The 17,530-nt window shown below is 27.3% G+C and overlaps 1 protein-coding gene across 3 annotated transcripts in view; it reads right to left on the minus strand.

Moving 5' to 3' along the window:
* The window catches only part of LOC127289444 (protein phosphatase Slingshot), a 233,056-nt gene that overhangs the window by 136,623 nt on the left and 78,903 nt on the right, over nucleotides 1–17,530 (minus strand). The gene's annotated exons all lie outside the window — the stretch shown is intronic.

Consider the following 17,530-nt stretch of genomic DNA (forward strand, 5'->3'; position numbering starts at 1 on the left):
GCTAGTAAAATATTATTATATATGAGTCTTTCACGATATAACAGTACAATTTTCTTTTTCTTCCAACAATCTATAGAAATTAATTCGTAGAAAAAGAAAAATTGTTTCTTTTTGTATTACAATAATTTTACAAGCAGAAATAACAATATTTAAGTTATAAAATAGTGAGAAACAATTATATTGATATACAAAACAATGTCCAGTGTACCATGAAACTCGATCACATGTGGAATAAATATCCGGTACTAAACAATCGAGATCCGTACCGGAAAAAGGCGGAACGTCCTATCGCAACGATTCGCGCGTTCATTCAAATGTATCGACGCAATATGCGAGAGAGAGAGAAAGAGTGCCGACATTCACAATAGAAAATAGTGTGTGCGCACAAGGTTAGCATAATTGGCTCGCTCAAAGAAAGGTAATTTCTTCAATGTTATTTATGCATACGTACCCTTTGAATGCTTCATACCAAAAAAAAAATACATTCCTCTTTATAAAAAAAGTGCCTTACTCCTATAAAAAAAAATTCTAAAAAATTGTTCTCCCATACTAAATATGAGCCCATTTTCACCTTGTGGATAAATTTAACTTCTCAGAAGATTAAATTTATCCATACACGATGAAAACGTGCTCCATATTGAAAAAATTTTTTTGATTCAAATATAATTCCGAAAATGGATCTTTTATTATTGTCAAACTATGCTAACACAATATTGAGGATATTTTTCCTTCTAATGAAAAGGAAAAAGTGAGAAAATGGACACTGTTACCCTAATTGCGAGTAGTTAGTCTGACTCCGGAGGCATATAGTGGATGCAGTTGTTACGGATTATCGCTTATCATCTATCTCGTTCACGCTCGGGGCGATTTGATGCTGCATCAGTAGAGAGAGAGAGGCATTCTGGGTTCAGTAAATTGACGCTTATGATCTTGCTGGTTGATCTGACGAACGGTAATAATCCTTCTCTCATCTTGAAACTTTCTCCATTTAAAATACATGTATAGCTATATACACATATATATACAGGCGAGGCGTGTCGATTGGCGACGCGCTACCGCTTATCTTCGCCTAGGTCAACATTACCATAACGAAATGCCCCGTCGCAGTTTGTTATGCAGTAACTCGAGCAATTCACCAAGAAACAACTCACTGCGGCGCCGAGAGAGAGAGACAGAGAGCTAAAGCTTTATATTGCGAGTCATTATTCCATCGACTCCAATAGAGAAAAATTCGTTACGTTAGCCAAAAATCATGACCCTAAAAGTTACCAATATGTTGTTTTTACGAAAATTTTTAAGAACTTTTCCTTCAATTTGTGATTATCCCAGGTGCGAATTTAGGCTGGCTGCCAGAGTTAGCCTAACTTTGGCAAGCGAAGTTTGGTAACCAAAGTTGGTCCAACCTGGGTATTTACAAGTAACCAAGGTCGGGCCAACTTTGCATGCCAACTATGGCATGCTGAGTAAAGCCAACCGTTGGCCCAACTTAAATCAGACTTGGGCCAACCGTCGGCAAAACTTCGGGAAACATGGTTTAAAAGACTTAAATGCTTCGGTTGGCCAAACTCTGGGTGAAGGTTGGCCCGATCGTCGTCAAAACTTCGGCAAACGTAGTTTAAAAGACTTAAACACTATGGTTGGCCAAATTGTTTTTATTAATTATTTGTTAACAATTCGTTAATTCAAAGTACTTCATATAATAGGCATGTTAAATGCAGAATTTGATAAGCTTTTAATTATAATAAATTCAGAATAATCCTCATTTCATTAGTTTTAAAATATTTCATTTTTTAATAACGTTTATCAATTGTGTTAAATATATTTTTTATTAAAATATGTATGTCGTGCCGCATCATTATTGTTTCTTTATTCTTCTAATGCTGCCTAAGCTATTATTTTCTTCAGTCAGCTTTCAAATACATTTCTGAAAAATAATCCCATGTAAGCGTAGCGTAATGGTTATAGCGTATAAGACTGCGATGCGTTAGATTAGGGGTTCAATCCCAGCGAGCGTTAGATATTTTCAAAAATGTATTAGGAGATTGCGTTTAATATTAATAAGTAATGACATATGTAAAATTCTTCAGAACTTACCAGTGTGCTAATTGTATAATTAATTCATGTTTTTATTTATTTATATTTTTGGTACATACTCATTTAAAGTTGGTTCGACTCTGGGACAAGTTGTCGGACCAACTTTGGGACAAATTGTCGGGCCAACCAATGAGAATTATAGTTGGTACAACATACACTTTTAGAGTTGAACCAACCTTGGGACGAGTTGTTGGGCCGACCATCGATGCCAATGGGTGGTAAACCGTTATCATTTCGCTAGTTGGCCCACCCTTTGGCAGGTGAAGTTGTCCCAACTTTTGCAAAGTTGGCCCAACCATGGGCCGACGGAAAATTCGCACCTGGGATGTCCAATTTGTAAAATATTAACAAACACAGAAAAGAAATTATTGACTAATTTGTGGCCACATAGAGAAATTTTTTTTTTTTAATTTTTGTATTAAAAAGAAGGCGGTCACAAATTGGTCAATCACTTTTTTGGTTTGTTTACATTTCATAACATTATATTACCTTCATTTCATTGTATATAATTTTATTCATCTCAAATTAAGAATATCATAATCATCTTTACTGAAAGACCATGAAACGCATATTGTTGAAACTAAATAATAATACCGACAATGATCAAAGCAAATGACATTATTTTTTTATATTGACGTTTTCATTAAGTTCTTTTTAATTCATGATCCTCTAAACACGTGCATCAACAGACACACACTGTACTTATATATATTTTTCGTGACTTGACATAATCATGGATGATGAACACAACTATACAAAGGCATATTAACCATATCCTATTCTCTTTATATTAAACGAAATAACCTTGGTTGTGAGTGCACTTGAGTAAAAATTTAACACGTAATCAAAAAACTTTCGAAAGATTGAACTAGGTATATTAAAAATTTGTCTCAATATTCAAGTTTTAAGTGAAATAAGTGAAACAGATAGCATAAAATAGAGACAGACAAAAAATAATTTTAAAACTATATGCATTGCTTGCATTAAATAAAACTCAATTTTGTTTCTGATTCATATGACTGATTAAAGATGTTTTAATGAAAAAATTGATCGGAAAAGATTGCTAACTTCTTCTACATTTCATTAAAATTACTACAGAATGATAAATTTCTTTCCTTTAATGATAATTTTTATAATTTATTCAATATTCTGAAATTTGCTTCAACCATAACCCCCAGCTTCCTTATTGGATATTCAAAATTCAAAGTCACTCCTCAAACTAATAATTAAGAGTTACTGCAATCAATTGGAATTGTTATTATATAAAAAAAAAAAATTCCAGAATAATTCTCAACTACGGGTGTATCAATCATTGAAGTTACTATACGATCAGATAAATGTTTTTTTTTTTCTTCATTCTCTTGCGATAAATATTCTAACAATCTGATAGTTGTTATCCTTAAAGAATAGTGACCATTTAAAAGTTATGTTAAAGATTGACTGACAGATGGATTACGCATACACACACATACACAGATCATAATATATATATTACGTAATTTAAAAACTTGATGGTAATTTTCCATCGGAAGAAAAAATCTCACAATAGAAAAATATGTGTAAAAAAAATATCAAAATGTTTTATGTAAAAAAAAAAAAAATGACATACATATACTCTGCTTCTGGTATTGATTATCGATTGATGCGGTCAGTAAATATAAACTGGCTTTTTCAACGAATCCATTTGCATTTATGACAGAAGCGTAAAATTTTCAGAAAAATGTAGAATCACGCAATTCAATGGAAAAAAAAAAATTCGTCTTGGTTTACCGGAAACTGAGATGTGATTGCATTATGCATATAATGAAACCTATGTTTGACGAATAACCTTGCGAGTTAGTTTAACTTATAAACGCTAATTAACTTCGGATTTCTTCGTGTGTGAGCATTTATGTAATTTTTTTCGTGCATTATTAATTTTTCTTTATATATATATATATAGGAAAAGAAGAAAAATGCGACACAATATACAAAAGAAAAATTCACTATATCAGGATTGACACAAAAATAAATTTTTCATATTTCCTGTCATTTCTACACTGAGAAAAATGTGCTATTGAATCAACAGCATTTCTGACAAAGGTATAAAAATTATTAATTCAAAAGCATATGCTATAAAATTTGTAAAATATTTTATAGTTTCATATATGCTTTTGAATCAATAATTTTAATACCTTTGACAGAAATTCTATTGATTCAATAGCATATTTTTCTCATTGTATATAATATTGAATTATAGTTTTAATAAATTACTATAGAAATTCAATTGTAATTCGGATAGTTTGAAACTTAAATCAATTAAGATTTGAATAAATTAAACTTCAGATAATTTGAAACTTATAATATATCGGTTAATCTTTATAGATGAATATTACACCGTCCGACAAAATTCAACTTTTTTTTTGACCCACAAAAAAATCCAACATTTTTGGAAACTAGGACCCAAAAAAAAAAAAAACCGTGTCTGGCCGTTTTGTTAGATCAAGTCGTTTGTGGTTTTTAGGGGTGAAAACAGCACCTAAATAAAAAGTGACAAGATATCTTTTAAAAATTATTAATATTTTATAAAACTTGGTATCTAGGAGTTTTCGGGGTCGATGATTATTAATCTGATGTCAGATTTTCAAAATTCAAAATGGCGGATTTAATATGACGGTCAACATTTTAAAAAGTTATTAAATTTTTTTTAAACCTTGGTATCTAGGAGTTTTTTGGGTCGCTGATGACGAATCTGATGTTAAATTGTCAAAATTCAAAATGGCGTATATAAAATAAAAAATTAATAACTTTTTAAAAATGTTGACCGCCATATTAAATCTGCCATTTTGAATTTTGAAAATCTGACATCAGATTAATAATCAGTGATCCCGAAAACCCCCAGGTACCAAGTTTTATAAAATATTAATAATTTTTAAAAGATATCTTGTCACTTTTTATTTAGGTGCTGTTTTCACCCCTAAAAACCACAACCTTAGTAGAAATTTGTCATGGAAGCACTAGAAATACTCTAGTAACTGGCCAGTTTTTCTCGTGGACGCTGATTCTAGACAAACTAGACAATTACTGTAAAGTTACTTGACCAACAGTCTTAGAAAAGTTGAACTTGAAATTGGCTAGATTCAACTTTTGTCCAGTTGCTTGAATGGCACTGTCTACACAGTAAAAACAAAGTCTTAAACAGTTTACACCTTAAATTAAGCCCATATATTTTGCATAAGTCTGTCCTTTTTTAATTGGTCTGACTCCGTTTACACCTTAAATTCAGCCTCAAAAATAGGCTGAAATCAAGATTTCTTTTTTAGTGTGTAGTGTCTCTAGAAATTATACTTTCGTCTTCTTTCGTGGCAGCAGCGCTGCAGTACATGTCTTTTTAAATAAAATATATAATTTTAATAATAGGTGGATTAATAGCTAAATTAAAAAAATTTTTAAATTATAAAATATTAAAATTAAGTTTTAAAAAATTAAAAATTAAATTTAAATTTTTATAAAATTTAAAATATCTATTGTTTAATACAATAATGGTTTAATGAAATTTAAACTGATTAAAATTGTTATTTCAAGTGTAAATTTATTTTTCAGTAAATTATAAAAAATTAAAATTCTAAAATATGTATTTTGGCAGATAATAGTAAAAATATTTATATAAAGCATGCAAATATATCTGCTATATTTTTCGTTTGATGGATATCGTTAGTATAGCAGATTGCGTAGCGTGCGTACCTCGCGCCCAGCGGACCCGTGTTCGCTCCCCGTTACCCCCGAGATTTTTCGTTGAAATTGCGTTCTCTTCGTGTTTAAAAGTTGATAATAATAATTGTTTAATAAATTACTAATACAAAAATATTTGTTTCAGTCGTCATTACAGTGCAATCAAAAAGTGGATGTTTCAGTGTACCAGAAAATATTTGTGATCCTTTTACACAAGTAAAATTTTGTTTTAAAATTAAAAATTAAACAGTATTGACAAATATTATGCTTTTAACAATTTACTATACATTATATTTTCTTCAAATAATTTAGATTATAATTTAAAAAAATTAATGTAATTACATAATTTATTATTGTATAATTAGTTTCTTACATTAAATCTTAATATTAGACAAATTTTGAGAATATTTAAAAGAAATAATTTGTCTAGTTTTTCTAACGGACCGTTGATCAGAATTTATCAAGTTGGGCTAGACAATAACTAGACGAAAAAAGCGTGACATTCCATTCGAGTAATTAGCCAGTTGCAGTGTTAAGTTACTAGACAGCTTCTAGCACAACTGTGCAGTGCCACGATATTTATTGGGACAAATTTCTACTAGGGAAACGACGTGATCTAGCAAAACGGACAGATACGGGTATTTTTTTGGGTCCTAGTTTCCGAAAATGTTAAATTTTTTTGTGGGTCAAAAATTGTGTCGGACGGTGTTATTATCAAGTAAATATTTACCCTGAATTCATTACATAACATATGATTCGAAAACATTTAAAAATATATTTTCCTTTACATGCATCCTTGGAACTTTGAGTATATATATAATGACACTTTCTTTTTGAGAAAGGACAATATAAAACTATTATTATAATCCTATATACTATCAAATAGAAACTGTTTTATCTTCTTTTGTTTTAAGTTCGATAACGATCTATATGTGCTACTTTCAAAGGTCATTGAGTATAAAGAAGTACAAGGCAAACGATACACACATAACTCGCTCGTTTCTTTTGTTCTTAAGATATATATATATATATATATATATATATATATATATATATATTTATAATAAAAGAGCTCACTCGACAACTCCAATGGAAAAAGCAAGTCAACTTGGAAAATGCTGGTTACGCGAAAAAAAAAGAGCGAGTAGATTGAAAGTAAAAGGAATTGTGTATACAACGCGCATATATTCATCATATATACCTATATATATATATATATATATATATATATATAACTTTTTTATATTTTCCTTAAAGAAAAAGAAATCCTAAAAATATTTTATAAAATTTCTCAACAATTTTATTTTGCAACTATTTATAATAAATTAATAAAACTATTAATCTTTAAACTGCTAAGATCTAAAAATTTACGCTTTTTCTCGGTCTCTCTAACCGTTATTCCTTTTTTTTTTATGTTTTTCTAGTGATTTTAAATTATATAATGACAACTCTGTCGTACATATTTTTCATTTTTTTTTTTTTACTATTTTTTTGTTTTATTTATAAATAATTATTCACATAATGTTTACATGTTTACAAAATCACAAAAATGTCAAAACAATAATTGCAAGTTATGACGACTGACAGAACTATAGTTGCGTACAAAGATGCGCGCAGAAGTTATCTATACATGAATTTATTTACATTATAACGGTCTCTCAGACCGCTACAGCAGTTTAAAGGTTAAGAATTTTTATTCGAAAAATAAAGTAAAAAAATATGTGAAAAGAAAAAATGTTATATATATATGTAACACTTTTTCTTTTCACATATTTTTTCAGGAAATAGTTAATCTTTCTCTCTCGTTTTTAGAGAGTAAAGAGGATGAGTTTTAAGATTTTTAAAAGAGACATTTAGTTTGAATTTTTTTGCAAGAGACCGCATATCCCAGAATGAGGAACGTTATTTAGAAAAAGAGGTCACTGAATATTGCGCTTGACCTAAGACATAATTCGCGAGCTTTTAACAAACCAACCCGGGGCAATATGTACGCATGCTCATAAAACTTATTTCCTTTCCTTAAACTATGTCAAAAGGGCACAAGTAGCGCAATTTACATTGGTATATAGCTCTTTCCTTTTAATATATCATCATCTACAACCTCAAGGTTAGCATCCCAATTACTTTATTTTTATCCCAAAGTAATGAAAATTTATTTTTCAAATCACAAAAAAACATATACCTATTCTTAAAAAAAAATTTCACTTATTGCATATCCGACAACAATTGCCTTTAAATTTACCATTGTTACACACAAAAAATGAGGTGCATGATTATTCCATAAAAATCGTTCATTAAAATTTTCATTTTAAATTTAAAGGGAAGTCAAAATTGTCAAAAATGTAAACAAACCGAAATTGTAAACAATTATTGACTAATTTGTGGCCGCCTTTTTTTTAATACAAAGTATAAAAATTTTTCTTTTTCTATATGTGAGAATGGAAAATTAATATATAAAACTACAGAATGACTTATTTGACTAATTAGGAAGCTCATTTTGCTTTTTGAAAGATTTTCTAAAATTTTGTTTGTTGAATTTTATTAACAATATTTTGTACAAAAGTTAATAAAGAAATAAAAATTTTTATCTTTTATGTATATTTTTTAAATCAAATTATTATTTAACAAAAGCACAAAATAAAAATTGTAGAGAATTTTTCAAAGAGAAAAAGAAGATATTGTCTATAAAAATTACGATTGTTATCTAACTTTTAAGAAAAAAACAAAAAAATGTTGAATAATGAGGTATTTGGCAATAAATTTTGACTTAAAATATATATATATTTTTTTTTTTTGAAAATTGTACAACTAAATCTTTCATAATTTGTTGTAATAAATTTTAAATATATTTTTAGTTCTGTGAAATATCAGTTTTCCGTTTTGAGGTTATGTTACAGGGTAAAGTACCCTTAAGTCATTATAGCCCTTGTAAAATACAAATTTTTTTTTCAAAATTTTGAAGATTTAAAGAAAATTGTATATTTTTCAAGTATTAGCAGCTAAACGTGTGCTTAATCGCAGTTAATTTCTGTATTGCTGAGCTAAGATGAAATTTGTTTTTCAGCCACATGCAATCTCTAATTCTTGAGGGTTTCTCTCTGGCATAAAAAAAAGAGTGAATGAAGGTGACGCTGCAGAGTATTTGAACAGCCGAACAATTCGTTCGGGCCTCTTAAAGCGACGCGCGGATATATAGAGAATAGAAAACGGAGGCACTTTATTGACTTTCTACTCCACTTGCGGGAAACGCCTACCGTACAACCCACAACCAAATCGCCAAGTTATATATATATATATATATATATATATGTTTACAAAAAAAAATCTGCAAAGCTGAAGATCACTTTAATCTCTCATCACTTTTTCTTTACAAGGAAAATTTACATACCTCTCGAAAACAATATCCTCACGATCAACAATAATGGAGAGATATAAATGAGTAAGATTAGTGCAATTAAAAAAAAACTCATCCAATATATATGAAAATATTAATTTTTCAAAATAATAAATTGTTTAAAGAATCGAATAAAATATAGATCTTCGCTGGAATGAAAAGTAACAAATAATAGATATTTAAATAAGAAAAAAATTTAAACATTTTTTAAGAATAAAAATATTTATCATTCATTATTCTATATTAAAAAAAAATACGGAAAGAGAAAATACAATAAGTGTTCTGGAGAGAACAATGGAAGAGCAATATAAGCGTCGTCGCAACCGTCACCTGAAACCGTATATTCCAGGCCGATGACATATTGATCAACCACAGACGTCAGGATGGCTAGCATGGGAATAAGGAAGTCGACATACCACCATGACAACCAAAAAGCTATACACTCTACAAAGTTATTGTTAAAAAAAAACTATTTAGAAAATTTATTAAATAATATTACAATTTAAATAAGGGCCACAAGATTATTCCCAAAAAAAATAATAAGTTAGAATTTTCAATTTCAAAAATTTTATTATATATATATACCTATATATAATTAATAGTTATATATCTAATAAAATTCTTGAAATTGAAAATTTTAACACTCGTTTTAACATAATTATTTTTTTTTAATTTACAGAATTTTTAGGTATCGAATTTTTATTTTGCAGAATTCTCATTTAACAGATTTTTCTCTTTATATCTAATTTTGTGAAATACATTCTAATTTAACTGAATTTTAATTTAGCATAATTCTCATTCGACAGAATTTAAAGTGAATCAAATGTTAAAATATCGGAATTTCCAATTCACGGAATCTTTATTTGTTCGCATTTTTGTTTTTATGAATTGTTATTTGATAGATTTTCTTTAAGCACCAAATTTTCATTTGTCCGAAATTGTAAGTGACCGAATAAACATAAGCGACAGAAATATTTCGGCGCAATTTTAAAAATTGACCAATCACGTTTTTTTTGATAATTTATGATTGGTCAATTTTTAAAACCGTGCCGAAATATTTCTGCAGTCGATTGTTTATTTGGCCATTTAAAATTTCGGAAAAATGAAAATTCTGTGTTTTAAGAAATTTATAAAATATAACGAGTTTTTATAAACAGAAATTCGAACAAATGAAGATTCCGTGATTTGGAAATTTTGACATTTCAATATATTCGATTTACTTTAAATTCTATATCGAATGAGAATTCTGCTGAATTTAAAAAACAGTAAATTTAAAATTATTTTAAATATAAAAAATTTCTATAAATGAGAAATTCTGCAGCATAAAAAGTTTGTACCTAAAAATTCCGTCAAGTAAAAATTTATTTAAAAAGAAATTATGTCAAATAAAAATTTGAAAAATAAAAATTCGTTTAAAAAATAATTATTTATGTAATAAAATTCTTGAAAATAAAAATTCTGACTGATGATTTTCATGGGATAATCATGCGTCCCTATAAATAATACAAACAATACCTACGATTAAAAATTTTCTATTGTTGCCGATATTTCTCTTAAACTCTTAGAGAAAATGGAAAACGTGTATAATATGCAAAAATATTAAAAAAAAAAAAAAAAAAAAAAAAAAAAAAAAAAAAAAAAAAAAAAAAAAAAAACAAGCATTTTTTCAAAGAGCGAAGAATGTGAAAAACCGACAAGTGTAAAAATCAAACATAATTAAGATAAGGAAAAGTATAAGTTGGCATAGTATGAATGTGAAAATATCTTATTTAACTTATATATATATATATATATATATATGTTGAGCGCTAATAAGATCTTTTCTCGTGTGTTAATTTTTAAGCACGTACGTGAATACGAGAGATGAATAGAATATTTTTGCACACAACACTCTATAGTCATTAAGCTCAAATGAATGCTGCGACAATCATGAATATTTTAATATCTATATACCATATTGTAAATGCGCATTTAAAATTTATACAGACAAAACAAAATACTGTCCAAAAAATATGCATTTTTTTTTTTTTAATGACAAATAGTGTGTAAACTATATTTTAAAAAATAATTTATTTTTAATATTAAAAATACATCCTTATTTAATTTTAAATAATCGAATTTTTTTCTTGCATAATTTATAGGGTTCTTAAAACATGCAGATTAATTTAATTTCTTTAAAAAAGAAGGAAAAAAAAAATTAAAGTTGAAATTTGAATTTGTTTTTAAATATTGAAATACTATTATTATAATTTTGACTATTTTTTCTCGTCAATTTTTTTAATGATTCTTTAGAATATCTTATATGAATTGTTGAAAATTTTTATTATTTAAAAAAATATTATATTAATTCTCAAATAGACAAAAATTAAGATTTTCTTTTTTTGACCGCACCCTGTATGTTTTTACAATACAAAATGATGCAGTAGAAAATATGACTTCATGCGATCATTAAAATTAAATGGGGTCCAAAATAAAGGTGGTGCCTCCCCTTAATACGCACCTGTTATACTTATAAGTCGAAAATATTTCAATATTCTAAACATAAATTTTATAAATTTTTTTGAATTAAAATTAAAATTTTGTTTTAAAAAAATTAAAAAACTATTTAAAAAATTTTTTTAAATATTTTAAATTACAAAAATCTAAATATGGACAAAATTGGTCTCAAAATAAAAATTTCATTTTACAATTATTTTTATATTATTATTATTATTATTATTATTATTATTCGATTAAGAAGAAAAAATATTTTTCTACGTAATTATTATAATTTTTTTCAAATAAATTTTTTAGAACGTTTCGCCAACGTATATATACCATAAAGTGAAATTTCAAAAAAAAAGTTTGAAAATGATAAAAACAGTTACTAAATCTATGAAAATAAGAAAAAAAAAAAACTTTTAAACTGAAGTTCAAACAATAAAGATGATGGTTTTCAAAGCAAACGACTATTTTTATCAATTTCAAAATCAATGAATTGTCACGTGTGAGTCACGTGCTTCAAATATACAGACTTTCAATCGCAAAAAAGAAATGTGCACGTGTCAAACAAAGACAATTTTTTTTACATTTTCAATGCATTGTTGAGTCAATATATATATATATATATGTATAGTTACAACCAAGTTGAATCCAGAGATGAAACTAATATACAATAAATGTTCGTAACTTTTGAAAAAAAAAAAAAATCTCAAAAAATGTGCTCCTTTAAAACTCCAATTTTCCATTCTCTCTCGCGTGTGTCTAATTGACAAGTTTTTTCATTTCGTGACGAAATTTATACATATATATATATATAGGGTAGAATCTGTAATCGGATTGCACTTTGTGAGTTTATTGACCCATAGGTTGGCAAAGTGACTTCGTGTTGGCGCGCAACAATAAATATTCATAAAGCAACCGACTATATCCTGAACCCATACCCAGGTCATATATATATATGTACGAGAAGATATTCATAGTAAAGTTCCAAAGCATATCGGAAGATGTATTAAGAAAAAAAAGCATATATATATGTAAATTTACAATATTGAAAACAATAAATCAAGAAAACAATCTCAATTTATAAATACTAAACTGTTACTACTGCTTCAATATACAGTTTCGAGAAAAAAAGAAAATTGTATGATCAATTTTACGATGCTAAAGTCAACGATTACAAAAAACAACCCCCACAGCACCGAAACTAACCTAAAGATTTTCTAAAGATTTATTTGAAATGTTCGGAATATTTAATTGCAATATTTAGTGAAAATTGTGTAAAGATTTAAATGTTCACTGAGAAAACGATATGTTTGATTCAAACATAATATGTTTAACCCAAACTTAAAATAGCTTTGTTATACAGTCAAACATATTTATGTTTAAATTTAATATATTCTCTGGTTGATTCAATGTGAAAATATATTTAATTTAAACATAAATTATGGTTGATTTCAATTTATTCATAATAAATTTTTATGTTTAAATCAAACATAAAAATTTTAAACATTATATTTTCAGTTTAAGCCAAACAGAAAATATGTTTGAATCAAACATAATTATTCAAACAAATAATAATTTTAAGCCAAAGTAGAAAATATTTTCTATATATTAAAATTAAACATAAAAACTGTGTTGGGTTAAACAAAAACTTTTAAACTGATCTTTATATTTGAAACAAATAATTCTTTTTCTCAGTGTTTAGCGCGAAACTTTTTCTGAACATTTAAATGAACTTTTCAGGAAAGTTTCACAAAGTTTCGCGCTAAACATTTATATTCAAGTGGGACATTTAAATCTTTACACAATTTTCACTAAACATTGCAATTAAATATTTCGAACATTTCCAATGAATCTTTAGGAAAGTTTCGTTGCTGTGGGGGAAAATTTTTTTATTGTTACATAACTAACCTAAAAATAAATTTAATTAATAATTATTTACTTTTTAGAAAAAAAAAACTAATTTATTTCGTTGTCACAAAAATAATCGCTTGTAGTTGTATAGTAAAACGAAACCTATTTTTAGGTTATAAATACGAAAACATGTGCTTTGACAGCAGGAACAGTACTGACAACTTTAATAATAGCGCTAAATTTAAAAACTTATATGAAATAGATAATAATTAATATTTCTTTTCACTCAGAAATTACTACATATTCATATACAGATGAAAAGAATTTCAAATTCTAAATGAATTCTCATTATTTTATAAAACTGCGCTAACTTTTAGGTTATGAATTTTTTAGTATAAGTAGTAGTAGTAGTTCAACTCTCTGCGCATAACAAGAGTTTTCAAATTATTCCAGCGCTAAATTTATAATTTAAGCAAATTTTTTAAAACAGGTTCCTTTTTGAAGAGACTAATTTGAGAGTTAATTTTGTATAATAAATCATTCTTTTCCAGATTAAAAAAAAAAGAAAACAGGCATATTTATAATAAAAAATGGAATGACAAATCGCCGGAGATAAATTAGCAAAATTATATAAAAAAAAAAACAATCTCAAGGAAAATGAAGAAAAAAAAGAAGGAATCCATTACTTGAAGTGACTTCATAAAAAAATTAACAAAGAAAGTCTTTCACTTATGTGCCAGGTTCTTTCATACATAAGATTGCAGTAGACTGTATGCAGCTTTAAATTATGCGTTATTTGTCAGACGCATGCGGATGGGCAAAGGAAAAAATACACTCTGAAGACATATACATATATATCCCTATTGGTCTTCCACTGCGTCTGTTATTATCGGAATCTTTTCAGGAGCAGAAAAATGCAGCTGTCTCGTCACGAGAAAGAGAGAGAGAGAAAGAGAGACGTTAGAAAACTTTATTTCTTTATAGAATGATATGATAAATAAATCAACAAAAAAAAAAAAACTTTCAGACGAAAAGCGTGTGAAAGTTTAAAGGCTATATCAAGTCCAATTTTATCTCGATATTAATTATCAGTTATCTCGATACTTATCTGTATATTTTCTATTTCTTGTTTCACTTATAGAAAATTATAAATAAGATAAAAAATGCCATTTATAAAAATTCTTCTTTAATACTATTTTTTATTTTTCTTATTCATTTGTTATTGCATACACTGAGAAAAATATGTATCAGGGCTGATAAAAATCATGATTTTTTTTAAAAAAATCAAAAAAATCATATTTTTTTGATTTAAATCAGATAATTTATACATATGTTACGAACATATATTCTTAAGTAATAATAAAAATTATTGTTTAAACAACTTTAGAAAACAAAACAACAGAATACTGATACTTATTAATAACAAGTAGTACTTACTAGTACTTATTAATAATTTTTATTATAGTAATAATAAAAATCTGTTTAAACAACTTTAGAAAACAGAATACTGATACTTATTTTTCTTTGGATAAAAAAAATTAAATCTAGATTTTTAATTTTCTAACGTATTGAATTTTAAACTTTAAATAAAAACACCAATTTTATGCTGCTTTTTCAGTTTCCAATGCATTTCTCAGTTTGGAATGGACTAAACTAAAAGTTGAAAATATACGCTCAATATCAGCTGAACTTGCAGAAACCGATAGCAATTTATATACAATATATTTAAATGCCAAAAAATGAACCGGCTTAAGTACTTGAGCATAACGTTTTTTTGAAAATTTTTGTCCTTTCAGAAGTAAGCATTTCAGTGTTTTTCAGAGTTGTTTCTAATTCTTTTCAAATGAATACTGCATCGGAAATTTTGCAAGTAGTTGACTGAACTTTATCAAGAGCAATAGCAATCGGATTTAAAAGATTTAGTAGATCTGCGGCATTTTGCTTGATTCCCATGTTCATGACAATTTTCTTTATATCATCTCGTCATTTGAATATCTGTCACAAATGTCTGCAATTGTTGACCAATTGTCTAAATAATTTTCTAAACAATCTGTGTACAAATTGTTTAATCTGCAATTATTGATATCTATCTATAGAGAAAATACATTTAGTATAAAAATTTCGATAAAAAGTTCGTAAATCAATGATAAAGTTAGAAGCAACCCTTAAAACTGATAATGCGAATGAGGGTGAAACAAGGACCATTGTTCATGTCATAACGGAGGCACGTGCTGAAGAAATAATAATAATAATAATAAAGACAACGAAAAGCAGTCTCCAGAGTTTGCGCACCTCTGTAGCAACGTTGCCAGATTGTGAATCCCTAAACTGGACCACACTGTTAACGGTTATTCACTTTGACCAGACATTGACAAAAAACTTGTTTCGATACACGATATATTTTTAAACCATATTATCTTCACTGAATATATATATATATATATATATATATATATATATATATATATACATAATACGATACTCTCTTACAGGCTTTTTATTTTTGATAAGGAGGAACTCTAAAAGACCGTTTGACGAAATTTGATCTGTACATTAGTTTCAAAAATAATAGAAAAACTATTCTTACTAATGTCCAAAATAGTTAAATAAAAATAGAAAGCAGAAATTGAAATTAAAAAATTAGAAATTGAGACATAAAATTTTTGAAGAAAGAGACTTAAGAATTCTAAAATGCATTATATTGTGATCTGAATTTATGGAGAACCACTGACAGATTAGGAATCCAGGCAGGTACCGGCCTTTTCTTGTATAACAGGAAGGGTTAGGTGTATTCAAAAGATATTCAACAACTCAACATATGTAATGACACCATACCGACAATAATCATTTTTGTCTTTATCTTCACGCGCACGTACCTTGTAGTCACTATATAAAATGTTATTTTCTTTACAAACAATTTTCCCCTGCGTCTTTTCGAGACAGGAAATGTATTTTCGTATAACAGATTTATAAAAAAAAAAAAAAAAATAATAACTTATTGGCAGTAATTTTTCAAAAACAATTCATTTTTTAAATTTGTTTCAAATACAATCTCGTAACGACAAAAAATGTATAACCTGTGACCGTTTATAATAAAAGAAAACTGATGAATCTGATTTTACACTCGCTCTCTCCCTCTCTTAATTATACTAATTTCACTTCCATTTTTTTGCAATGATGGACAATAGAGAGAGAAAAGGAATGAAGCATTGTTGTGGTTCTAGTCCTTACACAAGAACAATCAAATGATGTAATATTTATAACGCGCATCACATCTAATTTTATGATTATCTAGGTTATTTGTCGTTAATGTTAAGGCTACGCTATATGTTCTTCGCAAAAGGTACTCATTACTATTTATTTTCTCAAGTTTCTTTTCTTTTTTTTTTTTTATTGAATAACCACCTCCCTGAAGTTGGCTTCGATGCTCAGCGATGCTTTTTTTTCTATAACTCTTTTACGATATTTCATTTAATTTTCTTCACTAACTCTAACAATTGTAAATTATTCCCTAGTCAAATAATAATGATATATAGCTTTATACAAAAACTCTTTTTTCCCCACATAAACTTCTTTTTTTTAATTGGAAAAAACTCTTATCTTAATCTTTATCAACAGCTTCTCAAAAATTAAAGACAGATGACTCATAAACGAGGAGTTAATAAAAGACAGAATGGTCAATTTAAAATTTTTTTAAATTCTACAGATTCTTACGAAATTATATCCAAATACTGATACTAGCTCCAAAATCGTTTTATTTATCCTTACGATAGGTAAACTAATTTGTTTGCATATGTCAAAAAATTGTCATTCATTAACTCAGAAAAATATGCCATTGAATCTACAGAATTTCTGACAAAGGAAACAAAATTATATGTACCTGAAGTTCTGAACTAAAGAAAAGAAGTTCTATAGCTATAAAAAACAATATTTTATAACAAACTTTTGATCGTTCAGAATACTTTAGGTACCTAAAATTATTGATTCAAAAAACAT

The sequence above is a fragment of the Leptopilina boulardi genome, unplaced genomic scaffold (assembly GCF_019393585.1).
Source record: "Leptopilina boulardi isolate dan_hultmark-lab unplaced genomic scaffold, ZJU_Lbou_2.1 LbouV2_408, whole genome shotgun sequence".
NCBI classification, from domain to species: domain Eukaryota; kingdom Metazoa; phylum Arthropoda; class Insecta; order Hymenoptera; family Figitidae; genus Leptopilina; species Leptopilina boulardi.